The following is a 5924-nucleotide window of genomic DNA, read 5'->3' as shown; positions in this document are numbered from 1 at the left end:
GCTCGCACATTAACAATACAGGATATTTTACATAATCAAGTGTCATTATTTGAAAAGCAATATTATGACGTAACTCACAAATCAACTGCCACACAGATAGTAGACCCAATCTGGAAAAAAAAATAAACAAATAGAAGGAAGCATTATGGAATTTTCAGAAGTCACATAGTTTAGCTCAGGCAAATTTTATGTGTGGCTGGAATTAGCTCAAGGAAAGAACAAATTACTGGATCGATGGAACAGTATGGTAGAGTTCACATTATAAATATACACATGATTAAATATTCCTTCTATAAATTAACAATATAGAATTTTTATCCACAATATAATATGGTGTTGAACCATACACAGTTGAGATGTGTACATGAAAAGACATTGTAGGTATCAGTAGATTAACGTCTACAAGTTGTAAAAATATATGATCACATAGGCTAAATTATGATGGGAATTTATATAGATGATGGACGGAAAAAAGCACGTAACTCACCTAATGCACTTGTCACACAAATAATACACCTAATCTAGAAAATTTTTTCAATTGACCCCAAATTCAGATCCATATATAGGACTCAGACAGAGTGCGGCGGACAGCAGCACTTTGTTGGCAGAAGATCGTCGGCGGGCGATAGATAAATTAACAATATAGAATTTTTATCCACAATATAATATGGCGTTGAACCATACACAGTTGAGAAGTATACATGAAAAGACTATGCAGATATCAGTAGATTAATGTCTACAAGTTATAAAAATATATGATCACATAGGCTAAATTATGATGGAAATTTATATAGATGATGAAAGGAAAAAAGCAATACATAACTCACCGAATCCACTGGCCACACAAATAGTAGACCTAATCTAGAAATTCCTTTCAATTGACCCCAACTTAAGATCCATAGGACTCAAAATTAAAGATCATGGTGGACAGCAGCACTTCGTTGGCGGATGATCGTCGGTAGACGACTGATGGAAAGAGGGGAGATACATAGGGTATGGCGATTTCGGAGGGAGCTTCTCAGATGGCTGAATGTGTGTGGCGACAACGGCGGAGCGTAGGGGACGGCGATTGGGATCGAGGAGAGCGACGGCAGCATTATTTCGGGAGGTCGCGGCGCGGTTGGTGTCGGCGATGTGGAGGCGGAAATTAACCGGCGACGGCGAGATGGCGACCTCAACGGTGATATGGGGCAGCGCGATGGCAGGGTGTTGGCGGCTTCACGGGTCGATCTGAAGAGAAACCCGATTAGCTCTCATGAACTAATGTTGGATAGTATAGGAGGAGAGGAATACTGCGTAACGTGGATTGATTGTACATAAGGAGGAGATAAGGAAGGATTACAGATAACGAAGGAATCCATACAAATCAATCCTATCCTAATACATCTCTAACTACCATATACTCTAACATCCCCCCGCAGTCCAAGCGTGAGCAGCGCGGACACTTGGACTGGAGAAGAAACCGGCAAGAGTGCTCAATACGGATGATACCCCTTTGTGCCAATGTCGACGTAGCCAAAGCGAAGGGTGCGAGGGAGCCGTGGTCGATGAAGCCGTGCGTAGAGTAGCCGTGGTCGTTGTAGCCGAAGTCGGGAAGCTGATGTCGAGGTAGTCGAGCCGCAGGACGCGCATGGGGTGCCGTAGAGTGGTCGTGGACGCACGGGAGGGCGTCGTGGACCAAGGTGCGCGAGAACGCGCTGGAGACGAAGACGGTGACACAATCGCGGTAGTCGTTGAGGAAGAGGACGCCGAAGAGCCGATGTAGTCGAACCGTGAAGGACGAGACATCAAACAGGGTTTGCCAGACCCCGGGACAACTCGGGACGAACGCGCCCAACGGTGTTGCCAGTACTGCGCGGGCAAGGTAGGGGACCACCATGAATCATACGCCAATGTCGGAGGAGACTAGCAGAGAAGGCCTCCGAGATGGTCACGGCGCGAGAACGGCGTAGAGGGAGAATTGCCGGAGCAGCACGCAGTTGCTGGAGAAGAGCGAAGTGTAGTCGAGGAAGATACGGCGACGCTGGCGATGAGTCATGCTGGACGAAGTAGAAGGCGAAGTAGCGGGACCAACGGCCTGGACGGCGACGTTGGTAGCCATGTAGAGGTAGCTGGACCACCGGCCTAGAGCGGCGACAGTGGCAGCTTGGAGATGCGGCGACGATGCTCGAAGTAGACGAAGAAGACCCAAGTGGCTAACGATGACCAGTGTGTTGAAGCTCGAACGGCGATGAAGACGACGAGATGGGCAACACTGTGACCCGAAGGGGCGACACAGATGCAGCTCGATGTCGATGCAGCGGCGAGAACTCCACCAGTAGGGAGGCCATGCTGAGGAGGGCGCCTCTCAGCGTGCCAACAACCAGTGGAGGTGGACCACGGGCGTCGGCACTGTGGCCCGAGAGGGGTGACGCAGCAGCAACCCAAAGCTTGATGGCGTAAACGCGTAGTCGAAGACGATCGGCGGCAAGGTGTCGTCGTAGCCGGGCGCTTGAACGAGTGATCAGTTCGTCGATGCGCGTGGTGGGACGATGAAGTCGATGCCGATGTCGGAGACGTGCAGATGTCGACGAGGCGGTGGGCGACACAATCCCGATCTTTGATCGGGAAAAAAAACACACACACAGACACAAATACAAGCAGCAACACCGTAGTCCACAGTAGCAGCACAGTAGCAATCGTCGGGTCTTCCAATGCAGTCAACCTGACAAACCACAATTAAATCAGCTTCCAGCCTTTTGACCCGGCTGGACGCATCCCATCCTCTCGTTCTCAGCAGAGAAACAAGAGAGATAGAGCAAGTCCAGAAGGGCCGAGTACTGCAGCCAACAATGGCGGTGTAGTGGTTGTGGTGATGCGCGGCCACACCAGAGGCCGCCCTTCCCCGACTGGTGCCGCTAGAGCAGTGCCGACGGCCTCGATCGCGAGCACCACCAGGAGGCAAGCCTACCCGAGCGCCGGCCAACCGGAGGAGCCGAGGGCACGGAAGACGGCCTGGACGACGGAGCACACGACGGCGTCGTGGCGGAAGGACCAGACGGCGACGGTGAGGGAGACAGCCAGTCGGAGACGACCACGGGGTCGACCGGTGGAGAGGCGAGAGGGGCCCATCCCCTTGGCTGCGGCGCTGCACGCCGCGTGGCGGGGCCGGCGGAGGTGGCGTCGACGGTGGCTAGCGGCGCAGTGGAAGTCGGGGACGGCGGCATGTTAGAGGACGACGAGGAATGCAACCAGATCGGCGGTGGGTGCTGACTGCTGCTGCTTGACTCATGTCGATGATGACGACACGACGAAGAACGCGGCCGCTGAGGAGACCATGATCGATCCGTCTCAGCGACAAACGACGACGCAGACGAACGACGACCAGTCGCTAGGAGATTGAATCCTCCACGGCGACGGTGCAGACGACGAAAGAAAAAAAAACGAAAAACGGTGGCCGCCCCCAGGAGCGAGATCGCCTCCCAGGGGCGACGGCAGCGGAAGCGGTGAGCGACGGCCCTAGATCGCCCGCTCTCATACATCTCTAACTACCATATACTCTAACAACTAACACAAGAAAATTTGTTCCTGATGCAGGGACGTTGGGTCCGCAGCGAGCCTACCTGTGCTACTTCAGCGTGATCAAGCAGTGAATCGACAATGCCAGCAGTGAGCACAAGTTGGATACGCGACATAGTGTGCTGATTTTTCAGCATTTAAAGCAGTTTTTTTTTCCATTTGCAGAACGGTAATTGGCAATATACTTGAATGGGAAACTACCCAGTACCCACTACCATACACTTTTTGCTTTCTGATACTCACAGTTTCTTTAATTTGCTGCCAATCTTAGTAGGCTAGTAGCTGGTGCTGAGGTGATTCGCTGATACTGTTGTTAGCGTATATGGGTTTATATGATACTTTTGTCAGCTTAATTAGGAGAGGGGCCTAGGGTTTCACATTTTCTATACAATGGCAATTAATAACTAAAATTAAGCTTCATGGCTGTATAGGAGATTGATACAACAGGAAATTTGTGATCAAGGAGATGTATTAATTAATTGGTGTATGCCTGAAAATTCTTCTCTAAGTTCTCTCTCTAGCAAAGGTGGAATTGATTGGTGTGGCATTTGCTTAATTAGAATATCATCTTATAATCCTACAAAATGCTTTGATTAGGAGACAGTATGTCTTCACATCATTAACCTTTCATTGTTGTTCTGACTACTTTAGTTAACTATTTTTTCAAAAAGAATTGTTCACTTGCGGTTAGCCAAATCCTGTACATTTAGGTTCTCTTTTCCTTTCTTGCAAGCAGCTATTTGCCATGTAAGATTTATTATTCAGTAATGGGAGTTGCATGTTTTCTGCAACTCCCATACTTGCTTTCTATATGGCTTATTTATGATCAATCGAACAACATTTCATCTGATCTGTAAGAGATTAACAAAAACAGATTGCATTGTGATTGATTTCCTTGTAGGATCGAATCACAAGAACTAAGCCAACCAGAGGGAGTGAATGGTTGGTATACCCAAAAACCGAAAACTTTTAGCGGAAATAAAAGTTACCCTCGAAATCGATGGATCGCGGTCTGACCGAAGTTGTCCTGCCGGTCTGACCGCCTGGTCGCCGTTGGTCTGACCGAGATTAGATCTCCGGTCCGACCGCCGAGATCAGCTGCCGCTCGCTGTCGCCGCCGCTGGTCTGACCGCCATTCTCCCGCCGGTCTGACAGCCGCAATGCTGCCGGTCTGACCACCGGTAGATCGCCGGTTAGACCGCCGAAACCCGGTGAAACACAAATCGAAGAACTCTTAAAGTAGATGACGACTTTATTGATTCTCTCTGTGTTTACAAAGTGCACCAACAGCACTCCTTACAAAAATTTCGACTAAACTCGAAACCCTAACTCAAAACTCAACTCTATTGCTCTAAAAAGCGATACAGGGAAGCTTCACGCTCCCCCTCTATTTATACATGAGGTAGGCAGCCTAAAGCCACGAACCAAACTCATACTAGGAGTCCTAAACACCTAAGGAAACCCACTTGTACAAGAAAGAAACTTTACATAATCAATCGTACCAAATTTGGACTCCTTCCAAATTCAACTCCGCATCCCATACGCACACAATAACTTCATCGTATGCCATATGGAATCTCCATCAACCACGTGCATCAACTCTAGCCTAAGTATCCCGCATAATCTCTGACCACCACGGACGTCGTCTTATCCCCAAGCCGACTCCCGGTCCATCACCGCAAATACTCTCCCGAGACATCGAGTCACCTACACATGGAACAAACAAAGAAACCATATTCCGAGACCAAGCTATCTCCAACTTGACTCATTAGCAGCAAACAATAGTATTACATACGTATAGTATCCATCTAGAAGTCATAATCATGAAATAAACACGGATATCCAAATAAACAACCCAAAACCGAAATCGACACAGTGTCGGCTGGTCAGACCACGGGCTGTCCGGTCCGACCGCTCGTTACACGCCGGTCTGACTGGCTACCAGAGCCCGGTCTGACTGGTCCACATAAAATGATAGATCCTGCGATCACCTGTAAATCCAATCATCTTCAAAACCACTTCGTGAATAAATTTAAAATATCAAAACTAATAATCTCCAATGTCCAATTGTTCATCACAGAATAATAATCAAAAACACCTTTGATTTTACATTCCTGAGCGCGATGTCTTACAAAACTGCTTTTATATGCTCAGGTTGTGTGCTATCACCGAGGCCCGCCTGATGCATGCTTCAAGGTTGTATCTCCTAGCGATGGAAGATGTGACTGAATTTTCCTTGCCATAAATGCGGCCTTTTTAATTACATTTTCTACAGCTTTGCTATCATGATTAATATTACGTAAATGCTGCTGCTTGTAGCAGTAAGTTTAATTCATATTAGTTGCAGCCTTGCATGCATTATATTT

The 5924-nt window shown here is 48.2% G+C and overlaps 1 pseudogene; it reads right to left on the bottom strand.

Moving 5' to 3' along the window:
* Positions 1-1296: 1296 nt before the first annotated feature.
* On the bottom strand, positions 1297-2696 carry LOC9270581 (uncharacterized; annotated as a pseudogene).
* Between the last annotated feature and the right edge of the window lie 3228 nt (positions 2697-5924).

The sequence above is a fragment of the Oryza sativa genome, chromosome 6 (assembly GCF_034140825.1).
Source record: "Oryza sativa Japonica Group chromosome 6, ASM3414082v1".
NCBI lineage: Eukaryota > Viridiplantae > Streptophyta > Magnoliopsida > Poales > Poaceae > Oryza > Oryza sativa.
Note: the sequence above shows the minus strand (reverse complement) of the source record. Positions and strands in the feature narration are given on the sequence as shown.